The sequence below is a fragment of the Felis catus genome, chromosome D4 (assembly GCF_018350175.1).
Source record: "Felis catus isolate Fca126 chromosome D4, F.catus_Fca126_mat1.0, whole genome shotgun sequence".
In the NCBI taxonomy this organism is placed as follows: domain Eukaryota; kingdom Metazoa; phylum Chordata; class Mammalia; order Carnivora; family Felidae; genus Felis; species Felis catus.
This window is the reverse complement of record NC_058380.1, coordinates 72,598,400-72,614,535: the sequence shown is the minus strand read 5'-3', so window position 1 is coordinate 72,614,535 and position 16,136 is coordinate 72,598,400. Positions and strand designations below refer to the sequence as shown.

Genomic DNA, 16,136 nt, shown 5'->3' with positions numbered 1-16,136 from the left:
AAAATAAATAAATAACTTGGGGCGCCTGGGTGGCTCAGTCAGTTGGGCATCCGACTTCAGCTCAGGTCACGATCTCATGGTTTGTGGGTTCAAACCCCGCATCAGGCTCTGTAAGACAGCTCAGAGCCTGGAGCCTGCTTCAGATTCTGTGTCTCCTTCTCTCTCTGCCCCTCCCCCACTTGTACTCTGACTCTCTCTGTCTCTCAAAAATAAATAAATGTAATAAATAAATAAATAAATAAATAAATAACTTAAAAAATTTTTTTTGCTAACAGAATCCCTGACGATCAACAAACAAAAACAGTTGCAAGCATCAAATGAAAAGATAGTTTCAGTGAGTATTAATGAAATTATGGTTCATTGCAAGTTTTTTTTAAACAAGTAATAATCACTAATAATTGAACCTATATTATTTCTTGCCCTGTATCTAAAACTATACAGGCCATAGATTTTGAGAGGACAGTAAGGTAAAGGGGAAAGCTATTTTCCAATTTGTAGCTACCTAAAAGAGACTTGCTCCCAGGTGCTGAGGGGGCCAAAGTTCAGGCAGATCAGAGGGGAAATAGCTAGAGTCAAATGCATCATTTTACAACAAGACTTTTAATGTTTTTAAAAGTTTCTTAAATGTTTTAATGCCTTCTTAAAGTTTTTAAAAGTTGTATTTCACATGAAATTGCACAAGTTAGCAACATATATGTTACTTTTCTTTCAGTACAAAAGAACCAATTACAGATGTCCTAGACAACAACACTTTGCTATCTATATTAAAGTGTGACAAAGTTTTGAAATACATCTTGTCACTAAAGCCATTGGTATTACCAATATAGAATAGTGAAAAGGCTCTCCAACTGTTTCAAGACTTTACAAAATACACTTGAATACTGCTGCATAATTTCCCATTCTCCAGAAAAGCATATTAAACTTTGTTGACATTGAATGCAAAATAAAATTCAAAAATCTGCATCTTGAGTACTTTTGGTTTCTTGACCTTTATTTGAATTTGAGACTAAGCTTTACCAAACAACAGAATTTACACTGTAACTAGCCAACCACAGTCCTCATTATGGAATCTATGCAGTACATTTGTTACCTAGGAAACAGATCAGAGCACAGGCAGAGTGCAATTTCTGTATAGCAAAAGAATTCTCCAATCATGCTGGTAAATAAAGTCCATAAATCAACTAATCAAAAGCAAAGTCAAGAAGTATCACATAAGAGTTAAGCTCTATGGAAACTTTTTTAAAGGAAAAAAGAAACCTGTGGGGCTTCCTCAGGCAACTATGTAGCTCTCTTAAGTAAATATTATGAGCAGGTTTCTTTACAAACACAAACTGTCAAAAAATAAACTGTTCAAAATAAATGGCTTCTCTCCAATCTTCAGCTTCTCTATTTTTGACAGTATTTAAAAGAAAAAGCTTCTTCAGAGCCAGCCTCGTACATCTGGTAGCAGAATATTAATCCAAGAATGAATTCCGCATTTTCCAAGAGCAGCACGAGTTTGTGCCGTTCTTAAACAATGCAGGACGATAAAGGCTGGAATGAGAGGTCACTGTCCACACTTCTAACAGTCAAGACCTGCTTCCACACCAGGCTACAAAAAACTTCATGAAAAAGAAGGATCTGAAAGTCACAGGTCTATTATAAAGAATAAAATTGCTACTTTTCAGCTTCCATTTGGTTATTACTAATGATAATACTAGTCCTTTGAGGGTCCCAAGTAATCTCAAGTGGCCATTTTGGGTTTCCTTTAATGGTAACACGCTGGTAACTAACAAGCAGGAAAAGTCTATAGATTTTCAAGCCTATCAAATTTAACTGGACAGCTTAGTGTTGTTTAAAAAAAAGAAAGAAACTGGTAAGTGTCAGTTTATATTGCTCAAGTATATTTAAAACCCAACTTTACATAAAAATTCAAAATTTCTGGAAGTAACATTTAGTAGCTGAAAAAAATTTCAACCATGAAGACTAAAAAACAATTTATATCCCTTCCTAAACACCGACATACCAGAAGAGAAATCAATTGAAAATATGTAAGGTTCTCTGCACTGCTTCTGATTACACTAAAATGTTACTGCTAATTATACAAAAACCAAAAAATATCCACATATCAGAGCCAAAAATAAAAACAAAGCAAAAAAAACTAGGTGTTATCTTTTAGCCAGCCCACGTAAAGACACTACACTGCCAATCCCAGAAAACTGTTAGGCATAACTACAAGTTGCCAAGCAATTCTCAAAACAGGCCACACACTCTTAATGTTTAATTTACACACTGACTCTTTGTTAAACCTTATCCCTCCAATTGCCAGTCCTATAAATAAAGACATAAACAAGGAATTCAAGTTGTTTTCTTTTTTTGAAATTTCTAAGAACTGATAAAGAGTGTGTAATCTAATAGCTGAAACTCTGAGAGTGTTTTCGAATTCCATCCCATTCCTAATACAAATTAGGACAATAATAAAAAAAACAAAAAAAACAAAACAAAAAAACAAATTAGGACAATAAGCCCGAACAAATTTCAATACCCATGCTCTTTAGGCCATCCTTATTGAAAAAGAAGAACCCTGCTCAAGAGCTTACTAGTGCCTTGCACTGAGCTCTATGCAGCCTAATTTGGTTTAGCTAATCTAGACAGGAAGTCAAAGCAGGAATATAATTTGATCAATTCAAAGGGGCTGGTGAGACAAATGTTAGAAGTAGCCTCTTCTAGGTTTTAAGTGTACAAAAATGTACACTCCAGGTATACATAAAATTAGGCATGCAATAATATTAATCTGTTAATGTAACTAGGGCAAGAATCTAGGATAAATTTTTCTCCTAGAAGAAGATCACTCTTTTTGGCATACTAAAATGGTCTCCTCTTCATAAGGACAAAAATCAGTTTGCCTAATTAAAACTGCATTAAAACTGTGCACTGCTGGGGCACCCGGGTGGCTCAGTCAGTTGAGCGTCCAACTTCGGCTCAGGTCATGATCTCACGGTTTGTGGGTTCGAGCCCCGCGTCAGGCTCTGTGCTGACAGCTCAGAGCCTGGGGCCTGCTTCGGATTCTGTGTCTCCCTCTCTCTCTCTGCCCCTCCCCCACTCTCACTTTGTCTCACTCTGTCTCTCAAATATAAATAAATGTAAAAAGAAAACCTTTTTTTTTTTTAAGTGTGCTCTGCTTTCTGATGAAAGCACATTGCGTCTGTAGAAGCACATTGCTTTCTATATCTCATTTGATGAAAATTTAAATATTTTGCACCACTATGTTTTTCAAGGAAAGCCTCTGTTTTCTACATATAGCTGTATATATAACTGAGTGTACCCAAAACTATCCTTTTAATCTCCTTGATAAGTCAGATTTAAATTTGTCAACATGGATTCCAAACAATAGACAAAAAGAAAAAAGAAAAGTCTCCAGAAGTGAGTAAATTGAGATTAATATAAAGATATAAATCTGTACCTGCATTAAAAATCTGAATGTGCAATATTAAGTTTCTGGGTACTTATTCAACTTCACTTACAATTTGGGTATCTACAAATATATATCAACTCTTCATAAGAAACTCAGATAAATAACATAAACCGGAAATATCACCCACGGTACTTTTCAAAAAATTATATCCACCAGTGCAACCCAATCGTTAGGTTTTGTAAAGAGAGAATACATAAAAACATAGAATAAAAGAGGGAAAGAACAATCACAGGGAGAAAAATCAGTTCTAACATTCACGTTCTCCCCATACGCTGTGGAAGATCTCATATTTTAAACCAGCAAAAATAAAGGTTTTAGCCTGAACGGAAAACTAGATGTTTACTGCACTCCAACTTAACCTCCACTGTGGAAGCTATCACTATCTGAGTCGCTTGTTAACTGTTTACTTAATAGGTAGAAGATTCGGTCAGGCTAATCCTAAGGAGTCTGGGAAATAGCAAAACTTTACCATCAAACTTTAAAATATGGAGAGATATCCAAAAATTCCTAAAAAATCACAGCCATGTTCATCTTTGATTTGCCTGAAAGTCCCAACCTAATCTTAAGAAACAGAAGAGGAACCACCTGGAAAACCAGAAACCTTCTCTGATCTGGGTTTGATTCTGGTCAACCCAGCCTCCTTGCACCCAGGGAATACATTTGTCGATGTATTTGATAACAAACACAAATCACTGCGCGCAGCCTCGGGTGGGGGAGGGGGCGGAAGAGCGCTTCGGAGAAAGCCCTCCTCCGTTAGAAACAATAAATAAGGCACCGAAGCGATGCACGTTCCTCCACACACGCCCCACACGCACCTCAGCGTGCCTCTCGCGAGGGAAACAAGTCGGGCAAAGACCCGAACCACCTCTCTCCCTCTCTCCACAACCATCTCAACACTTGGAAACTAAGAGGGCAGATCTTTTCTTTCTCCTTCCCGCCCTCCTTCCCACCTCCAAACAGACCCAAGAGCAGGAGCAGGCGAGCCAGACCCACGCAGCGCGCCCGCGGCGGCGACAGGAGATGCCGGGCGCCGCGCCGGCCCCGCGAAGGCTGACCAGAGCCTCGGCCGCCGAAGCTCGCTCCCGGAGCCCGCTCGGCCGCCTGGGGTCTCACCCGTCGCGCCCCCAAGCCCGGCGACGGCTGGCCGCCCGAGTCGCTGCCCTGACTCTCGGCCTTCCCACCCCGCCCCCCCCCCCCAGAGAAGACAAAAGAGGGTTCAGCCGGGTCACTGCTTGGCGGCCGAAGGGGAGACAGCCCGGACCCCAGCGCGGCCGCCCCCCACACAAAGGGGCTCCCTGGCCCAGGTCGCAGCGTCGGCGCGCTCGTCCCCGCCCCGCGCGCGGGCTCTCACCCACCTGCAGGTGTCTGTGCGTCTGTCCATAGGAACGCGGGCGGCGGGGGGGGCCTGCGGGAGCCGGGCAGCCCGGGCTGGACGGGGCGGGACCGAGGGGAGGGAGGGAAAGCGGCCAGAGGGCCGGGGAGCGGCGGCAAGAAAAGCGGGGAAGGCGCCGGGCGGACGGAGGCGCGGAGCGGGGGGCGGGGGCGCCAGCCTGGCTCTCCCGACCGGCGCGCGCCGCTCCGTGCGCCCCGGGCTCCGCGCGCCCGGCTCGGAGCGCGGCGGGCTGGGGGCGGGGCGCGGGCGGGGCGGGGCCGGCGAACGGGGCGGGGGCTCGGACCCCGGGCTCCAGCCGGCACCGGAAACGCGCCGTGGTCCGCGAGACCTACAGGAAGTGTGTAACGACACCTCCTACGAAGCGCTCCGAGCTCGCGGTCGTCGCTGCCCGGAGGGGGTGTGGACCGACCCTCCTACCACACACCGGCGCGCACGGGTTCGGGTCTCTGCACCCAGACAGGTGTGAAACCCACTATCCCCGCTACGCTCTGAAGTGGGCAGCTCCGTCCTGCCGCGGTCCCCACTGCTCCTTGGAGCTCCATGCAGCTCCACCTAAACCCAAGGAGCAGACCTTGCAAGAACCTGCTCCGTTCGTCTGGTGTGTAACACCTGTTTTAACGCACCGAATAGAGTCACTTCCACACCCAGGCACGTCCAGGGACACCTCCTACTGACACATCTAACCCACAGTCACCACAGTCCAGTAGAAGTTACCAATCCAACTACCACACTCGCATCCATCCCATAGAGAGAGAGGGGCAACTTAACACCTAAAACACACTAGAACCAGGGAGGCGTACAATAGTATCACCTAGACAGCTTGGTACAACAGAGGTAGGGCTGGCACCTTCCACCTTTATTTTATCTAGCACACACTTTTATAGCACTTAATATGTGTCCGGGGTTAACACTAAGTGCTTAGAGAATACTAATTTGTTTAATCCGAAGAACTCTATGCAGTGAGTGTTGTTAGCATTACCAGTTTATGGATGAAGAAACTGAGGCACAGAGAAATTAAGACATCTGCCCAGGATCAGATGGTAGCTGGAGGAACCCAGATTCATCCCAGATAGTTTGGCACCATGCTCTTAACTCCCTTTCTACTTATAGCATTAAGTATCTCCAAAAAATAATAGTGGTAATAAATAACATTTAAAGCATATCTTATTAGCTATGTGGTGCTCACATCCTTGCCTCACCCCAGTGACAAAGGACACCTTAGTCCCTTTTACGCTTGGGGTATGTGAGGGGAGAGAAGAATATGAGGCAGAGAAAGAGACTTAACTTCTAAACAAAGAAGATTCTTAACACCTTGCTCTGTCAACATCAGGACTCCTCCTGGCATAGGCTAATTAAAAAAAAAAAAATGCCATGTGAACATTTTTGACAAAATAATGTCTGTCCAAAAAACAAACAACAGTTACTTCCCACATATTTCAAATATATTATCCTGTGGAGAAATTGGAACCCTGTGCACTACTGATGGAAATGGAAATGGTGTAACCACTATAGAAAACAGTATGGAGGCTCCGCAAAAAGAATAAAATTATGAGCCAGAAATCCCACCTCTGGGTATATGTCTAGCAATTAAAGCAGAAACTTGAAGAGTTATTTGCACACCCGTGGTCACTGCAGCATATTCACAATGGCCAAGAGGTGGAAGTTGCCCAAATGTCCACAGTTGGATGAATAAATAAACAAAATGTGGCAGATACATACAATAGAATCTTATTCAGACTTAAGTCTTAAATTTTAAGAAAGAAATCCTGTCAAATGCTACAACAGGAATGAACCTTGAAAATATTCTGATGAGTGAAGTAAACTAGTCACAAAAGGACTATTGGAATACTGCATGATTCCACTTATGTGAAATACCTAGAGTTGCCAAAATCATGGAAACAAAGTACAGTATTATGGCTGGTGCCAGGCACTGGGGGAGAGGAACATAGGGAGTTGTTCCACGAGAATAGAGTTCCAGTTTAGCAGAATGGAAAACTTCTAGAGATCTGTGACACAACAATGTGAATATAGTTAACACTACTGAACTGCAAACTTAAAGGTGGTTAACAGGATAAATTTTATATTACATGTTTTTGTTTTGGTTTTATTACAAATAACTTTTTAAAAATGCAATCCCTGGGGTGCCTGGGTGGCTCGATTGGTTAAGCATCTGACTCTTGATTTTGGCTCAGGTCATAATCTCACGGTTTGTGAGTTCAAGCCCCGCATCTGTGCTGATAGCACAGAGCCTGCTTGAGATTCTCTCTCTCCCTCGCTCTCTCTGCTTCTCCCCCACTTGAGCTCTGTCTCTCTCAAAATAAATAAATAAACAAAAAGAATGCAGTCCCATTTACAGGATATTTCCATCATGATGAATTTCTTCAATGATGCAGGCTTTCAGCTATGGTGGGATACTTTGTTGAACAAACTACTTCTCCCACTAAGGACTGTAAAATCTGTATTTAATGTTTATTTATTTTTGACAGAGAGAGAGAGAGAGAGACAGAGCATGAGCGGGGGAGGGGCAGAGAGAGAGAGGGACACAGAATCCGAAACAGGCTCCAGGCTCTGAGCTGTCAGCACAGAGCCCGACGCAGGGCTCGAACTCACGGACCGTGAGATCATGACCTGAGCAGAAGTCGGACGCTCAACCAACTGAGCCACCCAGGCGCCCCTAAAATCTGTATTTAAAACATTAAAACAACAACAAAAACTGTTTAAAGCTATTGTAGAGCAACCTAGGCAACCAAGGCTTGAGAGTCCCAGAGCTCAGCAAGAAGGGAAACACATTGAAGTGAATCCTATATTCTCAATCACTTTTCCTTCTTAGGGCATTGTTGATTTGTGCCTAGGAGTATAGAAACCAGTGAGGAGCATCCTAGAATTTTCAACAGTCTGATTGGGCTATGGATACAAAATTTGGAGGTCAAGTCTATCAAGGCAGCTAGGACTTAAGAGGCCAACATCCCAGAGAAAAGGCAATCATGGCAAAAGGAGTCAATCACTCTATATGTCATTTGCTTTGTACACACAACAGGCATTTGCTTTGTGCACGCAACAGGCAAGAAGCCATGAAACTGCTGAGTACCCCCCCCCACAAAAAAAAATCTTGGCAACAACACTTGACTGTCGTATAGTGTTAGAGAAAATTGAACAGGAAGGAAGGGTCCCAGTGAAACCTCAAACTTGCAGTTGAGACCCTTGAAGAACTATACCCTAAGAGTAAGATCATATCAGAAATAGCACTAACAATGCCTGAAACAGCCTGAACTATTTATTTTTTTTTAATTTTTTTTAAATGTTTTATTTATTTTTGAGACAGAGAGAGACAGAGCATGAACGGGGGAGGGTCAGAGAGAGGGAGACACAGAATCTAAAACGGGATCCAGGCTCTGAGCTGTCAGCACAGAGCCCGACGCGGGGCTTGAACTCACAGACTGTGAGATCATGACCTGAGCCGAAGTCGGGCGCTCAACCGACTGAGCCACCCAGGTGCCCCAGCCTGGACTATTTAAATGACTAGGTGGGTCAAGATGATCTTTCCATGTTCTATGTGCCTGCAGGAAAAAAATCTTCTTTGAAGAATCTTAATATTTCATATACAATATCTAACATTCTATCAACAATCACCAAATACACCAAGAAAAAACTAACTGCACAAAAGCCAAGAAGAAGAAAAAAAGACTTTAGAAACAGGGGTGCTTTCATGGCTCAATCAGTTGAGCATCCAACTCTTGATTTCAGCTCAGGTCATGATCCTAGGATGGGGGGATCGAGTCCCACATTAGGCTCCACATTGAGCATGGAGCCTGCATGGGATATTCTCTCTCTCTCTCTCTCTCTCTCTCTCTCTCTCTCTCTGCCCCTCTACCCCACTTGTGCTCTCTCTCTTAAAAAAAAAAAAAAAGGACTTTAGAATTAGATGTACACATGATCCAGATACTGTAGTTTTATATGCAACTTTTAGAACAATTATGGTTAATATGTTCAAGAACATCAATAACAAAATGGAGAATTTCACTAGAGAGCTAGAACCTTTAAAAAAGAATGAAATAGAGCCATCAGGGAGACACAAATCAGAACCACAATGATATCACTACACACCAAGATGGTTATAATGAAAAAGATAGACAATAACAAGTGTCGGTAAGGATGTGGAAAACTGAAACCCTCATACACTGCTAGTGATATTGTTAAAATGGTGCAGATGCTTTGGATAACAGACTGGCATTTCTTCAAAAGGTAAAACAAAGCTACTGTATGACTCAGCAATTCTTCTCCTAGGTATATACCCCAGAGAAATGAAAACATGCACACAAAACTCGTACATGAATGTTCATAGCAATATTATTCATAATGACCAAAAAGCAGAAACAACCCAAATGTTCATCAACTGCTGAGTGGATAAGTAAAAAATGGTGTGTTCACACAATGGAGTATTATTCAGCCAATAAAAGGAATGAAGTACTGTACATGCTACAATTTGGATCAACCTTGAAAACATGCTGTGTGAAGAAAGCCAGTCACAAGAGACCATATATTCTATGGTTCTATTTATATGAAATGTCCAGATAGGCAAGTCTAGAGACAAAAAGTAGACTAGTGGTTGTCTAGGCCTGAGAGGCTTTGGGGGGAAAATGGGGTAACTGCTAAAAAATAAAGGGTTTCTTTCTGGGGTGATTAAAAATTTTCTAAACTTGATGCTGATGATGGTTTCACAACTCTGAATATATGAAAACCACAAGATTATACACTTTATATGGGTGAATTATATGGTATGTGAATTATACCTCAATAAAGCTGTTACAAGAAGTACTGCGTGCCTGGATGGCTCAGTTGGTTGAGTGTCCGACTTCGGCTCAGGTCATGATCTCTCATGGTTCATGAGTTCAAGCCCCGCATCAGGCTCGCTGCTGTCAGCATAGAGCCCACTTTGGATCCTCTGTCTCCCTCTCTTTCTGTCCTTTCCCTGCTCATGCTCTCTCTCTAAAATAAGTAAACATTAAAAAAAAAAAAAAAAAAAAAAAAGGTGGAGCGCCTGGGTGGCTCAGTTGGTTGAGCATCTGGCTTTGGCTCAGGTCATGATCTCACAATTCGTGGGTTTGAGCCCCACCATCGGGCTTGCTCCTGTCAGCACAGAGCCTGCTTTGGATACTCTGTCCCCCCCTTTGACTCTCCCCCACTCGCTTGCTCACTCTATCTCTCAAAAATAAATAAACATTAAAAAAAAAAAGAAGATAGTACCAAAAAAATTTTTCCAGAACCAAAACCTGTACTAACTAAAATTCTAAATCCAATAGATAGGTTTAACAGCAGATTGGACACAGCAAACATGAAAATTAGTAAACTGCCATAAGACACCCTACCATATTTCAAATTCAGATATAATGCCACTTGATACTGGCTCCCATCCTCTGCCCAGCTCCTATTCTCAAACTGGGGAGAATTAAAGTTCTTATCTCCTAGAGGGGTAGGGAATAGCTGGGAAGTGATTTGGTCCTTTCTTGGATAAATATATGGTCACCTGTGTATACTTTTAAGTTTCACTAACTTTACTGTCATGCTTTTTTGTGTGTGTTTAAACAATGTTTTGCATTAACCCTACAATAATGAAACCCTCAAGTTATATTATTGCAAAGTTTTAATAGGTTATATTATACATTTCAAAGTTCTATTAGATTCTTTTTATTTTTAATTAACCTGTTTTAGATTACTAGTTACTAGTAACTCAGGAACAGCCAGATGGAAGATATGGAAGGTGTGGGGAAAGGGTGTGAGGCTTCATTGCCTTCTCTAGATGTGTCACTCTCCATGTGTTCATCAACCCAGAAGTTCCTCTTAAGCTGTTTTTAAAATCTGCTGTTTTTCAATAAATGATGCTGGAATAATTGAATATCCCTAGTTAGAAAAATGGTCTACACCTTTCAACATGTACAAAAATTAACTTGATTTGTATCATAGACTTAAATGCAATACTTAAAACTATAAAACTTCCAGAGTTTTCAGTTAAGCCAAGATTTAATTATGACACCAAAAGCATCATCATGATTCATTTAAAAAAATTGGATAAATTAAAACTCCATCAATATTAAAAATGTATGTATATAACTGGTAAGAAAATGAAAAAAATAAGCCGTTGAAAGGGAGAAAATATTTGCAAATATCTGAAAATGACTTGTATCTTGAATATATAAAGAACTACCATAATTCAATAAGAAAACAATGTAATAAAATATGGATGAAAGGTCTGAGCAGACACTTCACCAAGAAGGTATACAATGTCAAATAAGCACATGGAAAGATGCTTAACATCATCACGGATATGAAAATTAAAATACAATGAGATACCACTACATACTAGAACGGATAAAATTTAAAAGACTGAACATATCAAGTGTTGATGAGAATGTGGAGAGATGAAACTCTATACGTTGCTAATGGAATGTAAAATGGTACAACCACTTTGGAAACAAATTTAGCAATTTTTTAAAAATTTTTTTAATGTTTAATTTCGAGAGAGAGAGAGAGAGGCAGAGAGGGAGACATAGAATCGAAGCAGGCTCCAGGCTCTGAGCTGTCAGCACAGAGCCCAATGTGGGGGCTCGAACCCACAAACCATGAGATCATGACCTGAGCTTAAGCCAGAATGCTTACATCTACTGAGCTACCCCAGGCGCCCCAGCAATTTTTTAAAATTAATTAATTAATTAATTTTTAATTTACATCCAAGTTAGTTAGCATATAGTGCAACAATGATTTCAGGAGTAGATTCCTTAATGCCCCTTCCCCATTTAGCCCACCGCCCCCCACACACAAACCCCTCCGTAACCCTCTGTTGTTCTCCATATTTAAGAGTCTCTTATGTTTTGTCCCCCTTCCTGCTTTTATATCATTTTTGCTTCCCTTCCCTTATGTTCATTTGTTTTGTATCTTAAATTCCTCATTCCAGTCATATGATATTTGTCTTTCTCTAATTTCACTTAGCATAATACCCTCTAGTTCCATCCACGTAGTTGCAAATGAGCCCTGGAAATTTCTTAAGTTAAATATACACTTACCATATGATCCAGCCATTCCATACCCAAGAGAAAACAAGGGCTTGTACATAAATGTTCATAGCAGCTTTATTTGTAATAGCCAAAAGCTAGAAACAACCTGAATGTCTGTCAACAAGTGAATGGATAAACGAATTTGGTATATCCATATAATGGATACTCAGCAATACTACTCAGCAATAATAAAAAAGGAATGAACTATTGATATATGGAGGAACATGAATAAATCTCAAAATAATTATGCAGATTGAAAGCCAGAATGATAGAGTATATATTGTATAATTCCATTTATATAAATTCCAAGGAAATGCAAATGAATCTAGTGATAGAAAGAAGGTCAATAGTGGCAAGGAATGGTGTGGAAGATGAGCATAAATGACTACAAAGGGGCAGAAGGAAACATTTGGATATGTTTATTTTTGGATAGTTAGTGATGGATATATATTTACAGTGCAAATAGTAAACATATGGATAAATTTAAAAGGCATTTCTCATTTTTAAAAAATTTTTATTTATATTTGAGACAGAGAGAGACAGAGTGTGAATGGGGAAGGGGCAGAGAGAGAAGGAGACACAGAATCCGAAGCAGGGTTCAGGCTCCAAGCTGTCAGCATAGAGCCCGACATGGGGCTTGACTCACGAACCATGAGATCATGACCTGAGTTGAAGTCGGATGCCTAACCGACTGAACCACCCAGGTGCCCCGACATTTCTCATCTTTTAATTTTTTTTTTATTTTTATTTTTTAAAAATTTTTTTTAACATTTATTTATTTTTGAGACAGAGAGAGACAGAGCATGAATGGGGGAGAGTCAGAGAGAGAGGGAGACACAGAATCGGAAACAAGCTCCAGGCTCTGAGCCATCAGCCCAGAGCCCGACACGGGCTCGAACTCACGGACCGCGAGATCGTGACCTGGCTGAAGTCGGACGCTTAACCGACTGCGCCACCCAGGCGCCCCTCTCATCTTTTAATTTTTAAAAAGATAATTTACTTGTTTAACAGAACTATTAAATGATATACTGTGGAGCTTATAACATACAGGAAATAAAATGTATAACAAAAATAACACAAAGGATGGGAATGGGTAAAGGAAATATCTTGTGATATTCTTGCATTACATGGAAGACAGAATGAAATGGAAGACAGAAGAACTAGAAAATAGAAGAACAAAGATATACAGAATGAATGGGAAAGAAAGCAAGACAGTAATTAATAACCTTCCAAAACCTAAAGCACCAGGTCAAGAAGTATACACTAGTGAATTCTAAAAAACATTTAATGAAGACATTATACCAATTATCTATAGACCCTTTCAGAAGAAAGAAAGAGAAAATATTCCTAATTCATTCCATGAAGCCAACATTACCCTAATACCAAAACCAGACAAAGACATTATAAGAAAACTAAAGGCCACTATCTCATGAACATAGAAACAAAAATCCTCAACAAAACAGTAGTAAATTGAACCCAACAATATATAAAATGAACTATGTTCCATGACTCTCATAGCCTGCTCAGGCTGCCATAACAAAGTTACAGATCTTCCTCAACTTACCACGGGGTTGTACCAATAAACCCACCGTAAATTGAAAATATTGTTAAGTTAAAAATGCATTGAATACAGATAACCTACCAAACATCCTAGCTTAACCTAGCCTACGTTAAACATGCTCAGAACATTTACATTAGCCTACAGTTGGGCAAAATCATCTAGCACAAAGCCCATTGTATAATATGTTGTCATGCAGTTTATTGAATACTATACTGAAAATGAAAAATAGAAAGGTTGTGTGGTACAGAACGGTTTGTAAGTGTATAGGTTGTTCACCCTTGTGATCGCGTGGCTGACTGGGAACTGCAGCTAACTGCCACTGCCCAGCATCATGAGAGTATTTGCCAGGTATCATTAGCCCAGGAAAATAATAAAATTCCAATTTGAAGTGTGGTTTCTACTGAATGTCCACCGCTTTCACACCATTATAAAATTGAAAAATTGTAAGTTAAACAATCATTAAGTCAGGGACCCTCTGTGCCAGAGACTGGGTAGTTTTTTAAACACTAAAAATTTATTTTGCATAGTTCTGGAGGCTAGGCACACACAGATTCGGTATATGGTGAGGGTTCAATTTCTGGTTCATAGACGGGAACTTCTTGCCATGTCCTCACATGGTGGAAGGGATTAACTAGCTCTCTTGGTTCTATTTTATAAGGGCACTAATACCAATCATGAGGGCCTTACCCTCATGACCTAATCACCTCCCAAAGGCCCTACTTCCTGATACCATCATCTTGTGGGTTAGGGTTTCACCACATGAAACGGGGGAAGAGGGGAGACATGAACATTCATATGGAAACAACCATGTGGGATTTATCTCAGGTATGCAAGGCTGGTTCAATATTTGAAAATCAATTAATGTAAGCTACGACATCAACAGGCTAAAGAAGATCATATAAATACATGGAGAAAAAGCAATTGACAAAATCTAACACATACTCATGATAAAATCTTTTAGTAAACTAGGAACAGAGGGAACTTGCTCAACTTGATAAGGAATATCTACAAAAAACCTATAGCTAACATACTTAAATGATGAGAAACTAGAAACTTTCTAAGATCATGAATAAGGCAAAAGGATGTCCCTTCTCATTAATGCTTCTCAACATGATACTGGAAGTTCTAGCTAATGCAATAACATCAAAAAAGGAAATAAAAGGTATTGAGATTAAGAAGAAAGAAATAAAAACGATCTATGTTCACAGATGACATAATTGTCTATGTAGAAAATCTGAAAAAATTGGCTAAAAAATCCCTCCTGGAAATAATAATGATTATAGTAAAGTTGTAGGATACAAGGTTAATATACAAAAGTCAATCACTTTCCTATATACCACTAAGGAAGTACTGAAATTTAAAATTTAAAACACATTACCACTTATATTAGCATCCTGCAAAATAGGTACAACTCTAACAAAATCCAACAAGATCTATATGAGGACACCTATAAAACTTTAATGAAAGATACCATAGAACAATTTAATAAATGAAGAGGTGTTTCATATTCATGGATAGGAAGACTCAATATTGTCAAGATGTTAGTTTGCCCTAAACTAATATATGGATTCAGTGCAATTCCAATCAAAATCCCAGCAAATTATTCTGTGGCTATCAACAAATTGATTCTAACGTGTTTTTTTAATTGAGAAATACTTTTACTTTTGCTTTTTTAAAAAAATTTTTTTAATGTTTATTTTTGAGAGAGACAGAGCATGAGTGAGGGAGAGGCAGAGAGAGAGGGAGACAGAATCTGAAGCAGGCTCCAGGCTCTGAGCTGTCAGCACAGAGCCTGACGTGGGGCTTGAACGCACAAACCACGAGATCATGACCCGGAAGCTTAACTGACAGAGCCACCCAGCATCTGTACAAATTGATTCTCAAGTGTTTTTGTTTTTGTTTTTTTTTTAATTGAGAAATACTTTTACTTTTGTTTTGTTTTTTTTTTCTAATTTTTCTTTTAAGTAAGCTCTATACCCAATATGGGGCTTGAACTTATGACCCCGAGATCAAGATTGGCATGTTCCACCGACTAAGCCAGACAGGTGATCCTGATTGCAAAGTTTACATGGAGAAACAAAAGACCCAGAATTGCCAACTCAATATTGAAGAAGAACAAAGTTGGAGGAGTCTCACTACCTGACTCCAAGACTTACTATAAAGCTACAGTAACCAAACAGTGTGGTATAGATGAAAGAATAAAGAAATAGATCAGTGGAAAAGAATAGAGAACCTAGAAATAGGCCCACATAAATACAGTCCACTGATCTTTGACAAAGGAGAAGACAATCTTTTCAAAAAGTGGTGCTGGAACTGGATATCCATATGCAAAATAAAACAAATCTAAACAAAGACTTTATACCTTTCACAAAAATTAACTCAAAATGGATCACAGATCTAAATGTAAAATGCAAAACTATAAAACTCCTACAAAATAACAGAGGAGAAAACTGAGATGGCCTTGTGAATGGCAATGACTTTTTAGGTACAGCACCAAAGGCATAATCCATGAAAGAAATGATTGCTAAGCTGGACTTCATTAAAATAAAAAAACTTCTGCTCTGCAAAAGGCAATGTCCAAAGAATAAGAAAACAAGTTACAGACTGGGAGAAAATATTTGCAAAAGACAGCTGACAAAGGTCTGTTTTCCAAAATACACAAAGTACTCTTAAATTGCA

General features: G+C 40.0%; 1 protein-coding gene across 3 annotated transcripts in view; it reads right to left on the bottom strand.

Moving 5' to 3' along the window:
• The window catches only part of KIAA1958 (uncharacterized protein KIAA1958 homolog), a 158,639-nt gene extending 153,710 nt beyond the window's left edge, over nucleotides 1-4,929 (bottom strand). For all 3 annotated transcript variants that reach the window (XM_023242572.2, XM_023242571.2, XR_002737620.2), the window contains exon 1: nucleotides 4,810-4,929. The gene's annotated coding sequence lies outside the window, so the exon portion shown is untranslated. The remainder of the gene's footprint in view (nucleotides 1-4,809) is intronic.
• Between the last annotated feature and the right edge of the window lie 11,207 nt (nucleotides 4,930-16,136).